This window comes from Staurois parvus, unplaced genomic scaffold (assembly GCF_062004578.1).
Source record: "Staurois parvus isolate SC_StPar_1 unplaced genomic scaffold, SC_StPar_1.0 ptg000564l, whole genome shotgun sequence".
Classification (NCBI taxonomy): domain Eukaryota; kingdom Metazoa; phylum Chordata; class Amphibia; order Anura; family Ranidae; genus Staurois; species Staurois parvus.
Genome location: NW_028318360.1, coordinates 4,072,905 through 4,098,216, shown reverse-complemented (window position 1 = coordinate 4,098,216; position 25,312 = coordinate 4,072,905). Strand labels below are relative to the sequence as shown.

Here is a 25,312-nt window from a genome sequence, read left to right as displayed (position 1 = left end):
ACTAGGCAGAGGACAACTCCAGCGGAAACACCGATGTGCCTCATTTATAATACGAGGACTATCGGTCACCATGCACGGGCGTGTTATCCATGGATGGGGCACCACACACCTTACAATCTCATTGTACAATCAGCTTTATATTTACCCACGAGTATGTAGGATAGGAGCCTGATTGGACAGACATTGGTTGTATGGATGAGGCAGGTGGTCAGATCCCGTTCAGATTGTAACAAGAGTCCCCCACAGGGGCGGACTGACCATTTGGAAACTCGGGCACTGCCCCAGGTCAGTAGGGGGCCCCATGAGATGCCCCTGGTACCTTTTTCATAGGCTTTTTTGAGTTTGGGCAAGGACACAGGGGCCCCATGATCCCCTATTACCCGGGGGCCCCATGAGTTGTCAGTCTGCCCCTGCTCCCCCATACACACATCGATCTCCGATCTCATAAATATATGTAATATGAACACCTACCTCCTCTATACAACTACAGGGGTGTTGGTTGATGGAAAGCAGATTGTACAATCAGATTGTAATGTGTGTGGGGAGCTCCCCTCTTCATTAAAGAATCCTGACTCCTCCTCCTCCTTTAATGAAATTGCAGATAATATTTTCTTTAACCCCCCACCCAGGGAAGATTCGTCCGCTCAAGTGACCCCTGTGATTGGCTGTCACAGCAATCACACGACTGGGAGCCAATCCTGCTGGCTGTTGATTAGTAGTGTCACCTGACCAGGGGCGGCCTGACCATTCGGGCTCTGCCCAAGGGCCCAGGCGGGGGCCCCATGAAATGCCCCTGGTACCTTTTATAGGCTTTTTGGGTGTGCTTTGAGTGTGAGCAAGGACACAGGGGTGCCATGATCCCCTATTGCCCAGGGGCCCCATGAGTTGTCAGTCTGCCCCTGACCGACATCTCTGACCCAACAGCTCAGTCACTGTGCTGACATCGTAGAGCGAGCGCGCTCTCAGCGCAGATCCCCATCCGCCATGAATGTACATGTGGAGTACGGCCATTAAAGGCCTCCCTCTATGTGTTACATGGGCAGCAAGAGGTTACCGTACCTGGAAGGGCCACTTCACACCACATGCCTTTCAGCTGCTTTTATTCTGCATCCAAAACGCACAAAATCAGTTATGTGGTTGTCAGTGTCATAGTTCACATCAGGGCTTGCAGTTCCAGTGCATTCCGGATGCAGAAAAAAAAAGTAGAACAGGCGGCATTTTTCCTGCACAGAACTGTACTGGAACACGGTAAAATGCACCGGAACACACATGTTCCTATTGCAAATGAGGAAAAAATGAACCAGAACGTGCCAAAATCATGCATGTGGAACACATCTGGACTGCGTTTCTATAGTGTGAACAAACCCTAAAAAGCCTGTATTGGGGGGTCCAGCCGCGCTCCACTTGTACGTCCCCAAAGAGCCTGTACTGGGGGGTCCAGCCGCGCTCCACTTGTACGTCCCGAAAGAGCCTGTACTGGGGGGGTCCAGCCGCGCTTCACCTGTACGTCCCCAAAAGAACCTGTACTGGGGGGTCCAGTCGCACTCCACTTGTACATCCCCAAAGAACCTGTACTGGGGGGTCCAGCCCCCCTTCACTTGTACGTCCCCAAAGAGCCTGTACTGGGGGGTCCAGCCGCACTTCACTTGTACGTCCCTAAAAGAACCTGTACTGGGGGGTCCAGCCGCCCTTCACTTGTACGTCCCTAAAAGAGCCTGTACTTGGGGGGTCCAGCCGCGCTTCACTTGTACGTCCCTAAAAGAACCTGTACTGGGGGGTCCAGCCGCGCTTCACTTGCACGTCCCTAAAAGAACCTGTACTGGGGGGTCCAGCTACGCTTCACTTGTACGTCCCCAAAGAGCCTGTACTGGGCGGTCCAACCGCGCTCCACTTGTACGTCCCTAAAAGAACCTGTACTGGGGGTCCAGCCGCGCTTCACTTGTACGTCCCTAAAAGAACCTGTACTGGGGGTCCAGCCGCGCTTCACTTGTACATCCCTAAAAGAACCTGTACTGGGCGGTCCAGCCGCGCTTCACTTGTACATCCCTAAAAGAACCTGTACTGGGCGGTCCAGCCGCGCTTCACTTGTACATCCCTAAAAGAACCTGTACTGGGGGTCCAGCCGCGCTTCACTTGTACATCCCTAAAAGAACCTGTACTGGGGGTCCAGCCGCGCTTCACTTGTACATCCCTAAAATAACCTGTACTGGGGGTCCAGCCGTGCTTCACTTGTACATCCCTAAAAGAACCTGTACTGGGGGTCCAGCCGTGCTTCACTTGTACGTCCCTAAAAGAACCTGTACTGGGGAGTCCAGCCGCGCTTCACTTGTACGTTCCCAAAGATATCTATACTTGGGGTTCTTCTTTCAGTCATCACGGGTTCAAGAAGTTCTCCTGTGGGAACCTTTTAAAGGAAGTGACTGACCCTTCCATATTTCTCCAAGAGACCCCGTCTCTATACAAGTTCCACCTTTCTGTGCCTAGGCACACTGCTCCTGACTTTGATGTGACCCTATCAATATGTATCACATGGGCCAAAGTTCTGTGTGCTGAGGTTGGAAATGTGTCAGCTAACTTTGCTCCCACAGGACCCTTACTGAGCTATGCAAGGGCCAGGGATTCCCAGATTGGTATGGTCCATGTGTAACACGGTGCCTGCTCTTCAGGAATAATGGTCTTTTATAGGCATTTCCCACAGCACAGGTGGTTTATTCCAAGCATTACACTCTGTAATCATTTTACTGTATAAAGTGTTAGAATGATCCCTTTACTGCAGCCTATTATTCTCTGTTATTGGCCATGTTAGGCTAAAGGTAGCTAGAAACATCAGCCAGGCATGTCAAAGGAAAGAGCATAGAATAGAACTCCTTAGAAGTGGCCATGGACTTAATTTGTACACAAAATCTGACCTCCAGCCCCCTACCCAGAAATACAAAATCACACACACATATATATATATATATATATATATATATATATATATATATATGTGTGTGTGTGTGTGATTTTGCACAGCCCTGCTGTCCTGTAGCAGTAGTTCTGCTATAGGGTGGTGAACAAAGAATATGCCTCTGTAGTGTGTACTTGTCTCTATCCAGAGATGTCATTTCTGTCTGGTGTCCTGTTCCTCTGCTATAAGTATGATTCACTTCTGATTAGTTTTCCTGACACCAAGAGAAAAATGGTGACAGAGGAGGGCACAACTTGTGATTGACAGTACCAGCTCTGTTCCTGTGTACCGTGTGAAGGGGGTGTGTCCCTACCCCCCAATCAGCTCTCAGGGCTCTCCTCACTGATGTAGCTTCAGCTCCCCGCCCCCTGGTTTTTCAGAGCTGAGAGATTTTTTGTAAATTCTGCACTTTGAATGGTTGTAGGGATAAAGATTGCTGTAGATCAGTGGTCTCCAAACTGCAGCCCACGTGCCAGATGTGGCCCTTTGCTTACTTTTATCTGGCCCTTCAGGCACCACTGATATGAGTCCCTATTACTCCAATTGACACCAAAAGCAGAACAATAGGTCCTGCACTGACACCACTGATAGGGAACTATAACTTCACTGACACCAATGATGGGGCACTATTCCTTCACTGACTTCAATGATGGGGCACTATTCCTTCCACTAATTCCAAAGATGGGGCAGTATTCCTTCACTGACACCAATGATGGGGCACTATTCCTCCCACTGATACCAAAGATGGGGCACTATTCCTCCCACTGACCCCAATGATGGGGCACTATTCCTTCACTGACCCCAATGATGGGGCACTATTCCTTCACTGACCCCAATGATGGGGCACTATTCCTCCCACTGATACCAAAGATGGGGCACTATTCCTTCACTGACCCCAATGATGGGGCACTATTCCTTCCACTGATTTCAAAGATGGGGCACTATTCCTTCACTGACACCAATGATGGGGCACTATTCCTTCACTGACCCCAATGATGGGGCACTATTCCTTCACTGACCCCAATGATGGGGCACTATTCCTTCACTGACTCCAATGATGGGGCACTATTCCTTCCACTGACAACAATAATGGGGAACTATTCCTCCCTCTGATACCAACGACGGCGCACTATTCCTCCCACTGACACCAACGACGGCGCACTATTCCTCCCACTGACACCAATGAGGGGGCACTATTCCTCCCACCGATCCCAACGAGGGGGCACTATTCCTCCCTCCGATCCCAACGACGGGGCACTATTCCTCCCACCGATCCCAACGGCGGGGCACTATTCCTCCCACCGATCTCAACGACGGGGCACTATTCCTCCCACCGATCCCAACGACGGGGCACTATTCCTCCCACCGATCCCAACGACGGGGCACTATTCCTCCCACCGATCCCAATGACGGGGCACTATTTCTCCCACCGATCCCAATGACGGGGCACTACTCCTCCCACCGATCCCAATGATGGGGCACTATTCCTCCCACTGACACCATTGATTGTGCACTATTCATTGAACTGATGCTAAAGACGGGGCACTATTCCTCCCCACAGTACTAAAAACGGAACACCATTTACTACCACTAATGCCAGGACAAATTTCTAGTCCCACAGGCCACAATCTGGCCCCGCTAAAGTCTGAACAACTGTAAATTGGCCCTTTGTTTAGAAAGTTTGGAGAACCCTGCTGTAGATAAACAGGTACAACTCATGTAAGAGGATTTGTTTCAACTGTGTATCACCTGAGGCCAGTCAATTCACTGGGTATATGTAAGGGTTTACAACCACTTTAAGCATTCCATGTGTAAGCATGCCTCTCCTCTGCTTCTGCACTGATCTGTTCGGCTGGCACTGGCTGCGAGGGTCACTAGCATTCGGTTTGGAAGAAGTGAAACTGCAGAATTTGCCAGCCTTACCTAACACCAGAGGCTACACATAGAGTGCAATAAACACTGCACCCCGTATTCTCCCAAGATCTCATGTTTCATTGATGATTTGGTTCCATCATTTCTGACTATACTTTTGATTGACCCAATTATCATGAGTCATGGACCAATCATTGGCCTTCATATGCAGCCTATAGAAGGGCTGACTGCTAAGTCTCACAATTCAGTTATTAAACAGAAAGCCAGCTGTGCGTAGGAGAAGAACTGTTCCTTCTATGGCCGTATAAACTCAAAGAAAAAATACAGATAATTATATAGTGATCTATCTCTACATCTATATATAAAAGAGAGAAATGTGTTTACGCAGAATATAAACCAAGGCATATCTTAAAGCTGAACTCTGGGGAAAAATGGATTTTAGATACTATACTAGGTAAGTAAAATGGTCCTAATAATATACACTCACTCACCACTTTATTAGGTACACCTTGCTAGTACCGGGTTGGACCCCCTTTTGCCTTCAGAACTGCCTTCATTCTTCATGGCATAGATTCAACAAGGTGTTGGAAACATTCCTCAGAAACTCTGGTCCATATTGACATGAGTTAGTGTTGTCTTTGTATCATCTGGAACCAGTCTGCCCATTCTCCTCTGACCTCTGACAGCAACAAGGCATTTTCATCCACACAACTGCCGCTCACTGCATAGTTTCTCTTTTTCGGACCATTCTCTGTAAACCCCAGAGAGGTTGGTGCGTGCAAATCCCAGTAGATCAGCAGTTTTTGAAATACTGAGACCAGCCCGTCTGGCACCAACAACCATGCCACCTTCAAAGTCACTTAAATCCCCTTTCTTCCCCATTCTGATGCTCGGTTTGAACTTCAGCAAGTCGTCTCCACCACGTCTAGATGCCTAAATGTAGGGATGCACCAATACCGTTTTTTTATTATCGAGTACAAGTACAGATACTTTCGGTCAAGTACTAACCAATACCGAGTACTGATACTTTGCGGTGCAATTTGCCTTCATGGATGCAAATTGCACACAAACATTAGCATGCGATTTGAACAGGAATGCGATTCCTGTCCAAATTGAATGTGGATTCCCCACTGCTCCTGTGTGAATCCAGGCTTGTCATAGCCCAAGTTCATACAGGAGTGGTGCAGGAATCCTCCCTGCAGGCATCCCATGCTGAGTCTCAGTGGTAGAAGAGGAGAGGAGAGAAAGCAGATGGGAATTTAAATCCCCACCACCTTCTTTCCTCTCCTTACAGCAATGATAGTTCGGGCTAGATGGCATCTAATTGGTCAGCGCTGTCCATGTCTGAACTGAGGCTATGACAAGCCTGGATTCACACAGGAGCAGTGGAGAAAACTGCGATTTGGACAGAAATCGCATTCCTGTTCAAATCGCGTGCTATTCTTTGCAGTGCAATTTGCGTCCATTAACGCAAATCCCACCGCAAAGTATTGGTTAAGGTATCGGGAATATTTTCACACGTACTCATGAAAATACTCGGTATCAGTACATCCCTACCTGAATACATTGAGTTGCTGCCATGTGATTGGCTGATTAGCAATTTGTGTTACCAAGCAATTGAACAGGTGTACCTAATAAGGTGGCCGGTGAGTGTATATGGCAAGTGCTCCGTAAAGTGACAGCACTATATAAGTACCTGTAACAAATATATACATCTAGTGGTCATAATGCAGTATGTTCTCAATTCACTCCCATTGCATCCCAATTGCCATCAATGTCACTGCCTGCACAGGAATGCATGGAACACCTGTGTATCCCTGTGCATGGAAAAACACGACCCTCGCATGGGGTACACATTGATATGCTCCATGTGAATGAGGCCATAGAAAGGATGAATCTCCCCAGTGGGGACATAGACCACTATAAAAATTGTACAGGGTTAAAGTATAACCCTCACCTTGTAAAACAACCCATTCAGTTTAAAATAGAAATAAAAAGGCAAAATATTTGAATATACATAAAAAAAAAAACTTTTTAGACACATTTTCCCCTATTTTATAAGTGACCACATACTGTTCTGATACTGATCTGGCTGTTCTCAGCTACATAAGGAGCTCAGACAGCTGGGGGAGGAGAAACAGGAGGACACTGATCTTCCCTGTGAATGGCTGTACAGTAGGGGCATGTCAGCAAAAGTCTAATCATTGGAGGAGAGCAGGCTGAGTTCTTAGCACAGCCAGAAAACTGACTACGCTGTGATCTCATGCTTAGCGTGGTCAGCTTTTAATAGGAAAACAGAGGGACTGGCAGGAACACCAGAGATTTCACAAAGGAAGTAATTCAAAGAGAACAGCATCATTTTTCATAGAAGTACATGGTACAGCAGTCACATATCAGGGATATGAAATGTTGGGTTGACACATTCATTAAGCTGGCTGCACACTAGAGTTTATAACGAACCGTTGTGTGAAAATTTGTACTAAAATTCTAATAAAATTCGATGACTTGAAAAATGTTGTTTGAAAAGTACTTCAAAGTGCTGTTAGCTTTTAACATTTGATTTTGGAATGAATGGACTTTGCCAAAAGAAAGCCACATACACTGTTACAAATTTTGCTCCTCCAAGAAAAAAGTTCCATCCCTCTCCATCAGATTTAATTATCACTGTGGTTGAAGATGAACATCGATTTATCCCACTAATGATCTGAAATTCGTTCTTACAACAAAACGTTTTGACCAGAATTCTACCAATGAATGGCCAGCTTTAGTAACCCTTTTCTACACTATCCAAAACAGAGAAAAGTCTTAGGCTGCAGATCCAATTTAATGCAGAGTTCCACCCAAAAGGAGAAGTTCCGCTTTAAAGATTGGTCCCCCACGCCCCATTAAGGATTGGCACCTTTGGGGAGATGATACCCAAAAATGATAGATACCCGCTCCCACTTCCGCTGCGATCGCCTAGGTGATTGGAAGCGGAAGTTGTCCTCCCACCCTCCCTCGCCGTAGTCTTTTGGGACACGTGACAGGTCCCAGAAGACTACAGGGCCATTCAGGAAGCGCAGCGCTTCTCGCACATGTGCAGTGGGTACCCGGCTGTGAAGCCGCAAGCTGTCATAGCCGGGTGTCCACACTGAAGATGCCGGCACCAGGAACACAGGACGGCTGATGAAACGGGCTGCAGGGAGGACACCGCGGGATTGTGGGACAGGTAAGTGGCTGTTTTTTAATGGTCATCAGCAGTTTTTGTAGCTGCTTTTTTTACAGTGTGAATGGAACTCTGCTTTAAGCAGAGCAGCCACATGAGGCTGAGTGGACATACAGAGCTGTCTCTAGTGGGCAATCTGCAAATCTCTATATTTAATACAACAAAAAAAATCTACAAACAAGTCACATTAAAAATGACAGTCTACTAAAAATATGCAATTACTGAGAACACACTATGGCAGGGGTGCTCAACCTGTGGCCCTTGGAGCTGTCTGAAGTGGCCCTCAACCTCAAACTGAATGCAGACATTTTGTGAGCTTACAGAAAGTGCGACAACCCACAAGATATAACAGAAGACGCAGCTGACCCGTAGGAAACCTGCAGGTGCACTGCGCTGCACTCACAGTGTGGGTAAACCGCAGTGCATCAATATGAAAGAAGCCTTAGAGGGGGCTCAGGACAGTAAGAGCTCATTTACATATTATGTGGTTTAGGGGGGCGGTAAAACCCCATAGTTGAGACTTGTTTTTACCACACACACACATCTCTTCCAACAACTAGTGTAATGTCAGGGGTTGAAATGGTGACCCTGCCCCATGCTCTACAGGTCCCATGTAGACTCCCGGTCACATTCTGTTTTACACTTGGACAGGAGGGGCGACATATACAGAAACTGAACCTCTCCATTTTCCACCTGCAACTACCGAAAGCGGCTTCTTCTCCTCTTCCTCATGCCAGCATTCAGCAGCTGCAGGAGGAAAATGTTATTATTTATTTATTTCAGGCACTTATACAGCGTTATCAATTTACACAGCGCTTTACATATATATTGTACATTCACATCAGTCCCTAACCCTCAAGGGGTGTACAATCTAAGGTCCGTAACTCACATTCATACATACACATACTAGGACCAGTTTAGATAGGAGCCAATGAACCTACTAAATGTTCTATTCAAATTTTAAAAAAATCTAAATTCCGATCCACTTCATTTCATTGTGGCCCATAACCAGTTGCCAGTTCACTGAAGTGGCCCTTGCTCTTCAAAAGATTGTACTGACAGGGTACGGGGAGACCAGATAAAGTGAATGTATGGTCCGGGAACACCAGATATAGTGAATGTAGGCTCCGGGGAGACCAGATATAGTGAATGCAGGGTCCTGGGAGACCAGATATAGTGAATGCAGGGTCCTGGGAGACCAGATATAGTGAATGCAGGGTCCAGGGAGACCAGATATAGTGAATGCAGGTTCCGGGGAGACCAGATATAGCGAATGCAGGGTTCAGGGAGACCAGATATAGTGAATGCAGGGTCCTGGGAGACCGGATATAGTGAATGCAGGGTCTGGGGAGACCAGATATAGTGAATGCAGGGTCCGGGGAGACTAAATATAGTGAATGCAGGGTCCGGGGAGACCAGATATAGTGAATGCAGGGTCCGGGGAGACCATATATAGTGAATGCAGGGCCCGGGGAGACTGGATATAGTGAATACAGGGTCAGGGGAGACCAGATATAGTGAATGCAGGGTCCGGGGAGACCAGATATAGTGAATGCAGGGTCCGGGGAGACCATATATAGTGAATGCAGGGCCCGGGGAGACTGGATATAGTGAATACAGGGTCAGGGGAGACCAGATATAGTGAATGCAGGGTCCGGGAAGACCAGATATAGTGAATGCAGGGTCCGGGGAGACCAGATATAGTGAATGCAGGGTCCGGGGAGACCAGATATAGTGAATACAGGGTCAGGGGAGACCAGATATAGTGAATGCAGGGTCCGGGAAGACCAGATATAGTGAATGCAGGGTCCTGGGTGTAGTAACACTTTAAGCTATGGCAATAAAACCTGGAAGCTGGCTGGTTTCTATGCAGAGTTGCACCAGATTTCGCGCTCTCCAGTTTTAGTAAATCAATCACTATACATTCCCTTAAAAGGGAACGATCTAAACAGGTTACTATAGTAATGCATTGATTGGGGTTTTTAATTATTTCTTTTACCATTTGCACTCTAAGGTGACAGGTACACTTTAATTGCAAAGCAGTGTAAGCAGCTTCAAAGTATAGGTATTATTATGTGATTTATCTCTAATATTAGAAAGTTTGATGATATAAATGGCACTGGTAGATGTAGTGTTTAATAGTAGAGTCTCAGCACCCCCTCCCAAGCTTTATACACCTTAATAAGTAGAGAAGTGGGACCTGCCCACCATTCAGGACGGTACAGAATGAACACAGTCAGCGGTGTGATTACAATGTGCTATTCAGGGGTCATTGCTAGCTGTGTGCCATTAACATGCTACATTAGAAGTAATTGGTGCAGTCATAATCATCTGAATTGTTCCTATTATTGCTCTGACTTCCATGAATGAATGGAGGTTCTCTGTACAGTAGTTATGTGTCACAAGACTCAGGATGACAACATGCTTAGTATATTGGAGTCAGGCACAACTGTGAAAATTGCTGTAATTCCGCAACTCAGGAGATGCACACAGACACCAATGTCATTTCTGCTATAACCCAAAAGAGAACCCCTGTTCAGACCCATTTGGAAGACTCCTTTCTTCCCATCTCAGCTTGGACCCGTCAGTTATTACCTTTAGTGGTTGCAAAGTATAGATTTTTTTTTTTAGATAGCAAACATGTTATACTTAGCTGCTCTGTGTAATAGAATTACATAGAGCGTCCCCAATCCTCCTCATCTGGGGTCCCCCGCTGGTGCTCCTGGCTTCCGCACTTCTTGGTGTGTCACCATAGGAAGCAGCTCCCTATTGTGGCAAACCTGAGGGCTTGATCCCAAGCTGCACTGCCTATGTCCATAGACTCAGACAGCGAGGCTTAGCCCTGCCTCCCCCATGACGGGATTTGACTGACAGCAGCAGGTGCCAATGGCTCCCACTGCCTCAGCAAAGTCTGTGAGAGTGGGGAGAGCCACTACAGATTGGCACAGCACTAGATCCAGTGAGGAATCAGGTAAGTATAAGGGAGGGTGAGGGGGCAGTATAGGAGAAAGAGGGAACAGCTAATGGCATACTTGCCTCTTCTTTGTAAAAATTAATCCCCAAGCCACCTTTAGTTATGTGTCCATAAAGCAGAGCTCCACCCAAAAGAGGAATCCTTCCCCTTCCACTGCCACTTTTTTTTTTGGGGGGGGGGCAGGTACGAGAACCTTAGGGGTGTACTCACTTTTGTTGAGCCAGATGTTTGGCCCCCTCCTTACCCCCCCCCCCCCAGTCTTCTGAGGCACTTTACAGGTCCCAGAAGACTGCGGGACCAATCTCAAGGCACAGTGTGACTTGCACATGCACAGTAGGCAACCGGCTTGCCTTACTTGCAATGCCCGTGCCAGGAACCCAGGGGCTGGTGAAGAACTAGCCCAGGTGACACCTAGACAGCTCCTTATATTAAAAGTCAGCAGCTACTGTATTTGTAACTGCTGACGTTTTTTTCCTCTCTTTAAGTCATGAGAGCATGACCTGGGGTGCTGATGTCCACAGACTCCGTGGTGAATGAGAATGAAGACTGCACCTGAGATACAGAGCTACATGTCATATGGCACAACATGCAGGCTTCAGGGCTGCCACCTTACCCTGCCAACCTAGTGCCTTGGTAATCTAGAGCTGGCCATGCATGGCTCTACTTTTGGCTGTTTGCTGCTGAACTGGTCAAAATCTGAGGTGTATGTAGATGTGGCTTGACAAACATCAACTAAAAATTGAAAGAGCCAACTGGAAAATTGGCGGTTGAACAGCAACCGCAACGTATCAGATGCAGTCACTGTTTGGGTATTCAAGCAACCAAGGGTGCTGAAACTGTTTGAATACAATAGTCGGCAGTGCTGATTTCGCCGTCCTTGGAGGAGAAACAATTGATTTTCTTACATTCAGCATGTATAGCTAGCTTAAAGTGGAACTGCACTGCATCTGAGCGCCACAAACCAAAAAATGCTATTGAATCCATTGTTAATATTCAAAGCAAACTGCCCCATCCATCCACGTCTCCATGCTTTGTTTTGCTGAGAAATATTTTTGAAAAACACCCCCTGGTATTTCTGGCAGTGGCCATCTTGAGTAACCCCTGGTTCAAATATATGCGGCCATGCGGGCCGTGTTTTGCGCAGACACGAGAGCCATTTGAATGGACTCCCATGCCCCGTGACACACAGGGAAGAAGTCCCTGCAGTTCTTCTGAAAACGCAGCCCGCACGGGAACCTCGGTTCCCAGTACGGTTGGGTTTTCCAGTGCGGGCGGCGTGCCTTTAGAACTAATAGCTCCTGCCCGCAGGTCCCCCCATTCCTTTGTGCGGGTGGTGCGGTTCCACGGATTTTCGTGTGGATCCGCAGCGGCACCACCCGCACATATGGGAACCAGGGCTAAGGGCAGATAATTCATGTAGCATATGCTTCCTAGAATCCATCTGCCCTTAGCTCATGCATTGGCTGGGCTGAGAACCCTCCCTTCCCTCCTGAAGAAAGCTGGGATGTATGACATCATTTGCCTAGGCAGGAAACCAGGAAGTAACTGAAGAAATGTAAAAAAAAAAAAAAAAAGTTTAAGGCCTCATGTACACTGTTGCTCCTAAATATGAATATTTTTGCCAAGGCCCCTGAACTCATCTCAATAAAAGCCTATGTGTCCATTGGCTTTTACCAGAGTTTAGGTAGCAGCAGTTTAGGGGCAATTAAACGTTCCTCTTCTGAACGCAGAAGAATTGCGTTCAGGAGAGGAAGGTTTTGGGCAAAAAATCTAAATGCGACAAAAAAGCATCTAAACGCATCTAATCGCTAGCTGCGTTTAGCACTTGGGCATTTATCCATGTCAATAGAAAATACTTTCTCCAATCAAATGAATAAACTTCCAAGCGGTAAACGCATCTAAACGTACTGCCTTAGCGGCTGTTGGCTTGTTCTCAATTAACTACCACGGTGCGGTGGAGTGCCATGGTAGTTAATGGAGTCTTCCTGTCGGTCTCGTACATGCCATACAGGCAAGCAGATATACTGACAGGTCTGCGGAAGACCTGCATGGCCCCAGAGATCTTCTGATTGCTGATGCAATGGTTTCCAGGCTTCTGCAACCAAAAATAATAAATGCACATATTTTTTTTTACCTGCAAAAAATGGGCATTTATTATTTTTGGTAAAAAGGTGAACTTATCCTTTATGGTGGACTATTGTAACTTTAATTACAAGGATCTATTAGGTACCTACTGAGGAGAACAGAAAAACAGAAGATAAAATATTGACTCAAGAGCTGTAAAAGCTATCCGTGGTTCCGTAAAACCATGCTGTAATTTTGAGGTATACGGACTGAACATTTTGTTCAGAAAATTGTAATGAGATAAAATATAAAATACAGCTGCATGATCTGACCTAATTATTTGAAAGCTTTTATAAGATGAAGAAATTTGCATGCTGTGGATGGTATATCTGCAACGAAATAGATGAGGAGTTTGAAATTTATGCAACTTTGTTGTCTAGCCTGTTCTTCCACATGAAGTGACGTTTTAAGATAAATTAGGCCTAAAACAACTGTCACAACTACAGAGATTACTGAACAGGAAGCCAGTAATTTTCGAGAAAAAAAAAAGCTCCCTTCCATTTAAGCGTTCGTTCATCCTGGCAGAGTTGTCCAACGCCGTGCAAAAGAACGAAGCTCTATGGCAGTGGTCTCCAAACTGTGGCCCTTTGCCCTTTGCTTGCCTTTATCCGGCCCTTGAGGCATTAATCCTGCCATTGACACAAACTCTGACAGGGCTCGACAAATCCCAGGCGCCAGGTGCTATGGCAACTATAAATTGTGCTGCAAAGTGAAACAAAAAGAAAGCGAACCAACCTTGCGCATTTCCTCATTAAACTGGGATTTTATTAAATTGAGATATATATTCACAAACAAAGAAGCGTATAGGATCCTCAAAGGAACATTTGAAGTGTAAAACCAGTGCGAGTCACATCACGAGGGTAGACTCTCAAAGCTCGGCTGACGCGTTTCAAAGGGGGGTCCCTTCTTCATCGGTGCGCTTTTTGTTTCACTTTGCAGTACTGGTCGGGCTTCCCCAGCCTTGTTTAGAGCCACACAACCTTTATGGATTGGTGGAGGAATTTCTACAAGTTCCTTTTCCATCTATCCACCCTTGCTCTGGGTCCTAGAGCGCAGGAGGTGTTGTTTCTGTTTCAACTATAAATTGTGTCCTGGGGCCTGGGTTCACACACTGCCTCCCACTGACTTCAATGGGAAGTCGCACCCCATAGACTTCAATGGGAAAACTCCTATCAATAGCAATCCTATGTGAACACTTATCTCCACATGCCAATCTACTCTATCACTAGAATACAAACTTGCACAGGACCCTTTTGTATACTGGCACTCATGTAGACTGCATCTGTGTGAACCACCTCCATACAAACAAAATATCTAGCCTGTCATGTGAATCTGTGAGTTTCAAAATTCATCCAGAATCGCATGTGTGTGAACAAGAGCGGCCTAATTTACACCTGGGCATTTAGGGATCGCAGCAGAATAGCACCGGTTCAGGAGCCATTATTGTCAATGGCCCCTAAAACATTGTGTGGTTTTGCCATGATTCTCACGTGGCAAATTGTGTAAAGTCCTGGGCACTGACAACCCACGCTACGCTAAAAAAAAAAAATTGGCTCCTAACTTTTTTAGCTGGCTCCTAGATTCAAAGCAAATTTGTCAAGTCCTGAACTATGGGGCATAATTCCTTCCACTGACACCAACGATGGGGCATAACTCCTTCCAAAGACAACAAACATGGGGTACTATTCCTCCCACTGACACTATTTCAAACCTTAACCTCCCTGGCGGTCTAACTATGTCAATATTTTTGAATGTCAAAGTGGTACACTGTTTTGCATGGCAATTTGTTGTTTTATATTGTAGGCCTGTAATTCTTAGAAATAACTCACTTAAATCTGTCCAAACAAGAGTCTAGTACACATCCCGGGTTTGATAAGGTTTGAAACACAAAATCATAAATTACAATAAATAATTATAAAAAATAATATAATAATAATACATTTTATTCAATAATATAATCAAACCAAAAACACTGAAATTTGCTCAGCTCAGTCGCAGAATCGTTTTCAGTGTCTGATGACGAATTTCCCCACAAATCACTATTGCACAATTCTGCAAGTGATTCTAATTCACTATCGCTGTTTTCTTGCTGGTCTAAAACCGCTTTTGACCTAAAGAGACGCTTTTCGGATACCATGAACGTTGTCAAGTTTCCAGGCAGAAAGAACAGTAAAAGTGCAGGCAGGGCACAGGACAAAGCACTAGGGACAAAATTTAGGTGAAATGGTTTGATATAGTAATGTAATAATAACAGATTACAATGTATTGCGTTTATGTCATATTTTTACTTTTTTAAATCTCCCGCTGGTTCCACCCCCCTGCATCACGACGCTCGCAGGGAAGGGAACCCGGAAGACGGATGCCGTCATCGGCCGGAGGATACAGTGGGAGGACATCGGGGAATCGCAGGACAAGGACTATAGTGTAATCCCGAGTGTGGCTCAGGGTTACCGCTTTTTGGTACTGAAAATGAATCCAGAGTCACACTTGGGATTACCGCTAGGAAGGTTAATACCTAAGATCGGGCATTGTTTACTCCCACTGAGCACAGTCCGCCCCCCCCCTGAAGTCTAAAGGACAGTAAACTGGCCCTTTCTTTAGAAAGTTTGGAGACCCCAGGTCTATGGCTTCAGTTCGCACCAACGAGCTGCATTGGCGTTTGCTAAAATAAAATAGAGAGGCTTCATCCTTGTGTAGTGTCTTCTGGTGCGATATAACGCATTGCAATGCATAGCATTAAAAAGACACAAAACAAGCCCTGTAATGCATTGAAACAATTTAGTGCAGTGCAAGGAAGCATGTACTGACACCACACACCAACGCATATAATAGGCGCACAATTACATTACCTTGTGTGGTGCGAACAAGCCCTAAAAATACTCATTACTCACAAACCTGCAGGATAACTATTTATATTCCTCTAGGATTGTTTTATAGACCTTTTTATATCAACTGTTTAACCCAATTTCCCAACATTACAGAGGTGGCGATGGAAAACCAGTCTATTTATTGGAAAAATGTTCTTCTGTGTAAAACAAATGTGCTTTCGCTTGTCCTGTGCAGCTCCAGTACGTCACAGTGGAATTACTTCTGCTTATCACACTGTCTAGTCTGAGACATGCTTACAAAGTGACTTCATAGAAGTTTCTGGCCTGTGGGGGGGGCAAAGCAGACGCACCCAACAAAGTATGTCACTATCGGGAAATCGACGGGTGAGACGCTCCTGAGGATTGTAACACACTTTTACATCCACAGAAGAAATTAGAATTAAATGAGATCCACAGCACAGCTGATATTCAGCCATCTGGAATCCATACCTTAAAGGACAGCACAGTGGCTAGGTGGTTAGCACTTCTACTTGGCAGTACTAGGGTCGTTGGTTCAAATCCCAACCACAGCACCACCTGCCTGGAGTTTGCATGTTCTCCCTGTGCCTGCGTGGGTTTCCTCCAGGTACTCTGGTTTTCTTCTACACTCCAAAAGCATGCTGGTAGGTTAATTGGCTCCTGTCTAAATTGTCCCTAGTATGTATATGTATGAATGTGAGTTAGGGACCTTAGATTGTACGCCCCTTGAGGGTTAGGGACTGATGTGAATGTACAATATATGTGTAAAGCGCTGCGTAAACTGACGATGCTATATAAGTACCTGTAATAAATAGACTCTGTCAGATCTCTAAATAAAGGAAAGAGGAAGATACTGGCCTCTTCAGCAACTCTGATCCCTTACCTTCCCTTCACTTCACTTCAGTGCGGCAGCCTCATTCAGTATATTCAGCTTTCGACAATCCCATGAGTTATAGATGCCTGTGTCCCCACCACATGCTGCGGTTCCATCATCCAACCTGTATGTCACCGAGGAGCATGCTGTAACACAGGGGTTGGAGGAAGGAACGTATCCACATAGGTAATTAAATCACATTGGTCAGACAGTTATGACTTCTATCATGCACAACTCATGTTATCTGAAGAACTAGCACTGGTGGCGAGCATGCTTACAATTTCCCTACTTCTGCCTACATCATCAGGAGCAAAGGCCTTCTCCTTCTGGCAAGGATATTAACCAGCCCAGATCTCCTTGAGAAGACAACTTTGTGTTTTGCTACAGCATCTCATTGTAAGATTTGGGGTACTCAGCATTTTTCAGGATCTTGTTGGCAGGATGACAATATCACCTTAGGCGCTACAAAAAGGTAAGTTTGCCATCTCAGGGATGTTCAATTCATATCGCCCAACGCCTGGGACATGCAGTTCTGAGAGCCAGGCAGGTAGTTTTTTTAAGCTTTATCTCAGCTCATCTGTCAGCTGGAAGCATTCGAGCAGAAGCCCACTATGGTGCCAGCTTCCACTCCCCGGGGCTATGTCTCCCGTGCTCCGCTTGCCCATCTGCAGCCCCGGGACCAGTTCAGTGGGTGCCGGTGGGTATAGGGCAGGGAGGACATCTACTCCCTTCCCCTTCTTGTCCTGACCCAGAAGTGATGTGACATCACTTTTGGGTCCCCATTGACATTCCCGGCGATCAAGTCCGAGAAACAATGTAATACAGTGTGATATGCACTGCATTACATTCAGTGGAGTACAGGGGAGACATGCAGAGTCTTTTAGAGCCTGGATGTCTCAAAAAAGACAACCTGTCACCAAAAAATTATCGCATAGGGAGAGAAGACGGTCGGTGAAACCAGCGGTGGTGAGGACATCGCTGGACTGAGGGACAGGTAAGTGTCTGTATTTTAAGAGTCAGCAGCTACAGTTTTTGTAGCTGCTGACTTTTATTTATTTATTTTTTTTCAGGTGGAACTCCGCTTTAAATCCAATAACAGAGCTCCTTTCAAAGAAGAAAGTAAATCAAACCATTCCTGCTGTCTGTGAAACCACACATTGCTCTAATACAGAGAAAAAAGCTGTATCTGCAGAAATTTAGGTCTCATGCAGTGTCAATCTCCGGGTGCAGTTCAGTTTAAAGTTTCTCTAATTTCTGGAGTTGGGCTTTAAGCTCATGTAAACACCTAAAGCAGCCTTTCTCAACCTTTTTACTCTTGAGGAAACCTTGAAATGGTTTTCAAATCTGGGAAACCCCAACTAAAACCATCGGGGGTCAGTGGGAAGATGCCTACCTTAAGCCAGCCATAGATGGTTCGAATCTCAGCCGGTTCAGCAGGACCAGCCGAGATTCTAACCATCTATGGGCAGGCTGATTGTACCCAACTCGATTGTTGTACAACTTGGGCACAACCAGCCTGTCGGATTTTCCAATATAGCTGCTAACAATAATCACGGTGTTCTCCCTGCAGGGACAGCTCCCCCTGCGCCTCCCCACCTGAAGAACAGAAAAGCTCAGCGGGAATCCCCCATCAACCCCTTGTACAGGACAGAAACCTGTGATCCTTATGCGAAGAAACAGCTTAAAAAGGTATAACATTCTTTACATCCCTATAAAAAGCTGTCCTTCTCAGGGATGTGTCTTCACTTAGCACTTAGTTGATTTCCTGGAGAGTACTTGTTAGCTGAACAGAATGAATTGGCTGGCTGTTTGAATGGAGTTGCCCTTTAAAGTAGTTCCAAAGCCTAATATTTATGATGTTTAGTCTGTTACAGCACTGTGTTTTATAAACATTTGCCATTTTTGATTAAATACAATTTATATGTTGCTTTGTTCATTCAATTTGCTGCTTATCTCCTCCAGGTTTTTCAGCCATTCCCTGTCTACATTCACTAGCACCAGAGTGTGCATCATTGCTCTGGACCAGCCCTTGATGGTAATGTAGCACCCTGCTAGTTAGCTAGCTGATTATTTTTTAAGTTAGAAGGGCTGAGTAACAGCCTGGGCAATAGTCAGATGGGTCAAATTTGGGTCGGGGCTGAGAGGCTCTACAGATGAGTTCCTTTATACCTCACCCTGCTCTAGAATCTTGGAGAAGATTCTAGAAGCAGTAGGCAAAGGTGAGGAAGGGCTGGTCTGCATGCTTAGGGGATCTTGACCAATCCCCAAGCAGAAGGCTTGGCATGGGGTCAGCTCAGCCCTTAAAAGTGATTGAGTCTGCTCAGTAGCAGGAGAGCGGGTGGAAGATGTGAGAAAGCTGAGATGCAGTAGCCTAGAAGGGGGTCCAGTGGGAAGGGGCCTACCTATAGGCAGGATCACTCAGCCTCACCGGTCCTCAGAGCAAGGACCACCTGTAAAGCCAGGAAAGGAGCCAGCCCATTGGAAGGCCTGAAGGCAGCCACCTACCTAAATCTGCTTGCAGGACTGAGACTGAGTGAGTAGTCCTACAGCCCCAGGGCCAGTTAAGAGAAAAACAGCACGCTGGTGGGAAACCTGATTTGCTCCTTACCCGGGACTGTTTCATTTAAAGTGGCAGTCACTGGATCCCCTAGCCCAGGGACTCCCTCAGGCAGCTGGATAAGAAAAGGATTATCTGGGGTGGTACACCAGGAGAGGCTGGAGAGCTCTCCAAGAAGAGTTTCTGCTGTGTAAAGACTTGTACATAGTTGCTAAGGAGTTTGTCCTCGGTTTGCAGTTCCATTGTGTATCCCATACACCCCTTACCCCATCCAAGTTTAGCACCCCTTAATAAAACATAAAACCAAGCTCAAGGACTGTTTAGTGACTCTGAATGAAAGTCTGTGGAAAATGCGTTTTGCCTGGCTGTGCAGGACTATAGGGGGACCCAAATGTTCAGCAAATCCTACGGGGGTAGTGCTACAGTGACAACAGTAAACCATGAATATGCAATGTGCTTGTAGTCTCAGCCAGATCCCATGTGTCTGGCTGACAACAGGTGTACAACGGACGTATTTGAACAAGGATGTTCATGGTAGAATCACCAAATATGCTTTTAATGAAAACTGTAGATTTAAAAAGATAGAAAAACAATTTTTTTAATAATTAGATTAACATATTAAAGTCATGAGATTTTAGTTACTGAGATTAAATCTGCATTTCCTAGAAAGAATGCAGCATAAAATCTTGTTTGGAAGAGCTCTATCCAGTGCTGAGCGCATATCTGAGAAGAAAACAGCGATAAAAAACATGAGGACAGAGCAACAATTTTGGATACGGTCCATTGAAAAAGAACAAAAAGTAACTCTATGATGGTTTCGGTGTGTTCTGTATAGAAGAACCAACAAATTTTATTTCTTGTTGAGATTCAAAAGATGAAGTGGTTTTTGTAGGCTGCTGGGGATTCCCATAAGCAATTATCTTCAGAACGGCCAGCATCACCTTTACTGACCCTAACAAATAGTTCTGGGCATTTTGAGTTCTTTAAAGTGAGATCATTACTTTCATTTCTTCATTTATTTTATTTGGTAAATGTGTTGTTCAACCTATTGTGGAATAAGGCTCCATGCGTTTATTAACGCTGATAACGTTAGTTGTGTAAAGTCATGTTAAAAACATGAGTTTTTCAGCGTTTTCGCATTAGCGTTTAGCGGCTTTTTTTGCATTTGCATTTTTTAGCATTTTTTTTTTTATATATATTTTTTTTGGTAAAAAAAAGGGCCAAAAACACCAGTTTTGCAGCGTTAGAGTGGTTTTACAGCTAAAAAAACTCCTCTAAAAACCCACTAGTCCTGGGTTTTTTCTTCCAGCCAAAAAACGGTGATTACAGTCTATGTGTGCATGGACACATAGGATAACATGCTGGGGGGTTTACTGGCTGTAGAAAAAAACAGCCGCTGTAAAAACATCCATTCTGCATGAGGACTAAAGATTCTTTTTGAAAATGATCAGAAGATGCCAGTGTGCATTTGTCCACATCGCAACCCCACTTACCCAAGAACAGAAGGAGGGCATTATATTATTAATACACACAACCTCTAAGTGCTCCGCATAATGAGACCTTTGTTTAATCTTTGTCCAATTGTACACTGAGTTTCCGAAACCCTTCACGAGAAGGATGGTGCAAGAAATCCATCTTACTGGAATAGGGATCCGTCCTATATGTCTGGTTAAATTGTCCAAGGATAATTCAATTCTGGTGCACAGTTAAGTGGCACAATTGTTCTTTGACTAACATGAAAATATCATGGAACCCCTAGACTCTATTATCCCACTTCACCCCCAATCCATTGTTGAATACAGGAACTTCATAGTACCACACTTTTTAAATGGGACCAAAATGCTCATCCCACAAAACTGGAAGGAACCCACTCCCGCATTTCATGGTATGGAATGGTATACAGAAATTAAAAAAAATACAGGATATGGAGGAATCCCACCTCGATCCTGAAATTTGCCCAACAAAAATACCATAAAACTTGGGAATAGTCAAAAGGAGAATCTCAGGATAACTTGGAGACCTTGGCAATCCTTTTCAATGCTGGACCCATATGTATGCATCATGTCACAAAATTCTAGCCCCTCCTCTCTTGATTAGACAGGTCGAGGGATCTGAAGTTATCTCATAAATACACCCGGGGAGGATCTGCTTCCTTGTTTTTTTGCATTTGCTTGTCCTAGCTTCTACTCTTGTTCTACTTCTCCCCAATTTTTTCCCCAATTTCATCATCTTACTTACTTTCTTATTGGCCCTTCCTCAGAAAATATTAGAATCACATTACTCCTTCACTTTTGTAAAGTTCAGAATGCTAAATTCTTGTGACCAGTGGAAGTTAGTAGTTTTGGAGATGACTTTTCAATTTTCATAACTAAATGGAGGTACCTATGGGTACCATATACAATATAGCTGATGCACACAGATATCATATTGGGAGAAATAGACAGGTCCTGTAAATAACGTTACCAAATCCATGCCCGGGGCCCTCAGTGTGCTCTGTGGATCGTCCCACAAGCCCTTAACTCACTACTGTGTGATGTAGGGCAGCACAGTGGCTAAATGGTTAGCACTTCCGCCTGGCAGTACTAGGGTTGTTGGTTTAAATCCCAACCACGGCACCACCTGCCTGCAGTTTGCATGTTCTCCCTGTGCCTGCGTGGCTTTCCTCCAGGTACTCCGGTTTCCTCCCACACTCCGAAGACATGCTGGTAGGTTAATTGGATCCTGTCTAAATTGTCCCTAGTATGTGTATGTATGAATGTGAGTTAGGGACCTTAGATTGTACACCCCTTGAGGGTTAGGGACTGATGTGAATGTACAATATATATGTAAAGCGCTGTGTAAATTGATGGTGCTATATAAGTACCTGAAATAAATAAAATATAGTGATGTAGGGGCTGATAGACAGAACCACAGCACATGGCGAGGAACTCAGGCATCCAACACACTTAGAAGTATGCCAGACGCTGAGGAATATTCAGCCACAATAGATCTTCAGCAAAGCAAAAAATAGTGTTGGATGCCTGCCAGAGAGGTATTATACCTTGTTATTTGCAGGGCCATCGCTTGCATTTCTTCTGCAGCAACAGTGTCGCTTTAAAGGTCACGCTTTCTGGTATAACCAGTATGGCAGTATAAAGACCAGTATAGAGACGAAGACTATATCTACTCATTATTATATGCTTTGTGCATTCTTTATCTCGTGTTGTTTTTTTGTACCAAAGTGACACGTTAAACAAGAAGGCTGTAGACATGCAGTCATGATATGACTGCTAGGAGACATAACTGTCTCAGGACTGCTCCATATTCTTTTGTGCTCAGTCTGGCTGTAAATGTTTCAGTCTTTGTAGAAAGGGGAAGACAAGCATGGACAGAACTCGTATTGTTACAGGGAACACGTTTTTAGTGCTATCATATTGATCGTACCCACACATAACTGTCGGCTGTGACTGTCTGAAAAGATGCTCAATACGGGTAAAGTTTAGTGCATAAGTATGGCCAGTACAATGTATCGTGGTTTTGCACGTGCTTTTCTGTTTTTTTAAGTCAGGTAATTATGGAATATTGCATATGAACATGATATAATTTTACTGCAACCAGCAGATGAAGCCATAGGCTTCTTTCATATGTTTTCATCTGACTAGAATGATAAAAGCCTGTTTGCAGAGCTCAGTAGCTCAAGCTTAGGCAAGCCATACATGATATGATTTTCTTTCCTGCAACCACAGGATGTGTTGAATGCTGTCAGTGTTGATGGGGGAATGGCTCCCGCAAAGTTACTGTGTTCTCCCGAAGGGGAGGCACTGGTGGGCCTGAGTGGTGGGGGTTGTGAATGGGGGGTATCCATCCCCACCGGGAGAACACAGTGATTATTGCTAATGGCTGGCAATAACCGCATGAAAAATCTGACAGGCTGGTTGTACCCAAGTCGTAAAACAATCGATTTGGATATAATCAGACTGATTATAGATGGTTCGCATTTCGGTGGGCTCCTGCTGAACTGTCTGAGATTCAAACCATCTATGGCCAGCTTTAGATTTGCATATACAAGTATACAGTAAGAAACAGAGCAGTGACTCCTCCTACGGCCTCCTCCTAAACACATTCTCCGCATTAAGATAACAAAAACTTTCTATTATCAGCTTCCCCCCTAAGCCCCCAAATACTTACCTGAGCCCAATCTTGATCCAGTGTTGTGCCGATATCAGCGGAGCTGCTCTCTCTCTCCCTCCTCAATGGATTTAGTCACAGCAGCAAGAGCCATTGGCAGTGACTGTTAGGATATAGTCACTAATCGGTTCATAATTTTATACATGGCGTGGTCAATATTTAAAACGACTTGTTTAGCTGGTTGCAGGGCCACCTTGAAATTCAACCAAAAAAAAAGCAGGAATTGGCCAAAAATCAAGCTGTCTATAGGGGGCTTTAACTCTGTAGCTCACTGCAATCACACAGCCCCCTTATTTAAAATCCACTGCATACGCAGATGTGCTGCCAGTCAATGCCAGGATTTTGGAACCTGGTGGTGCATCTATGCATGTGCAGAGCATATCTGCACATGTGCACAAATGCCGCCTGTTTCTGGTATTTGGCCACAATATCAGCCCCTGGCATTTGTGCACATGTGCAGAAGTCCCCTGTGCTTGCACAGATGTACTGCACTGTTGCAGCGATCTGCACATGGCCTGCATTTTGTGGTGTACATGCCCTTGGAATGAGCCTGGGATAGGTGTGATATAGCAACCCAGGAGGCAGCAGGGACTGGCCTAGCCCAGAAAGCAGGAAATGCTGCCTTTTTCTCTTCCACTGTTGTAGGGGAGGATAAAAAGGGAAAAGGTTGCAGAAATGAGTTAAAGTGTTAATAAATACTCTTCTTTAACTCTCCCTCAAAGCATACTTCCCCCTACTGCAAACGTCTATGTTTAACCCCTTGCCTACCGGGCACTTATACCCCCTTCCTGCACAGGCCAATTTTCAGCTTTCAGTGCAGTCGCACTTTGAATGACAATTGTCCGGTCATGCAACACTGTACCCATATGACATTTTTATAATTTTTACCACACAAATAGAGCTTTCTTTTGGTGAAATTGAATCACATCTGGGTATTTTATTTTTTGTACTATAAACAAAAAAAAAAAAGAGCAAAAAATTTGAAAAAAAAAAAAGTTTTTCTTTGTTTCTATTATAAAATTTTGCAAACAGGTAATTTTTCTCCTTCACTGATGTGCGTTGATGAGGCAGCACTGATGGGCACTGATGAGGTGGCACGGATAGATGGCACTACTGGGCACTTATAAGAGGCACTGATAGTCGGAATTGATAGGTGGCACTGATGAGCTAGCATGGATGACGCTGCACCAGGGGCGGACTGACAACTCATGGGGCCCCCAGGCAATAGGGGATCATGTGGCCCCTGTGTCCTTGCCCAAGCTCAAAAAAGCCTATGAAAAAGGTACCAGGAGCATCTCATTGGGCCCCCTACTGACCCCGGGCCCTCGGGCAGTGCCCGAGTTTCCAAATCGTCAGTCCGCCCCTGCGCTGCACTGATGGGCACTGATGGGTGACACTGACGGCGGCACTGCTGAGCACAGATGGGTGGCACTGCAGGGCACAGGTGGGTGGCCCTGATGGGTACTGATCATCAGTGCCGATCACTTCTCTGACAATTGCCGGTTATCGGCAGTACTTTTCTCACGTTGTGACAGTGTGAGGAAAGTGGAGCCGATAACCGGCAACTGTATTTACTTGGTGATCTGTTGTGTCATTGGACACAGCTCATCATGTGGTAAAAGGCTGCTGTGATTGGCCATTTACTGTATCAAGTGATCAGCTGTGTCTGTAGGACACAGCAATCACCGGCAACGCCGGGTGCACGCCGTTGGGGGTGTGTTCTTGGAGGACGTCCATGGACGT

The 25,312-nt window shown here is 45.4% G+C and overlaps 1 protein-coding gene across 2 annotated transcripts in view; it reads right to left on the bottom strand.

The window, feature by feature from the left end:
* The window catches only part of RGS12 (regulator of G protein signaling 12), a 289,572-nt gene that overhangs the window by 137,032 nt on the left and 127,228 nt on the right, over window positions 1-25,312 (bottom strand). The gene's annotated exons all lie outside the window — the stretch shown is intronic.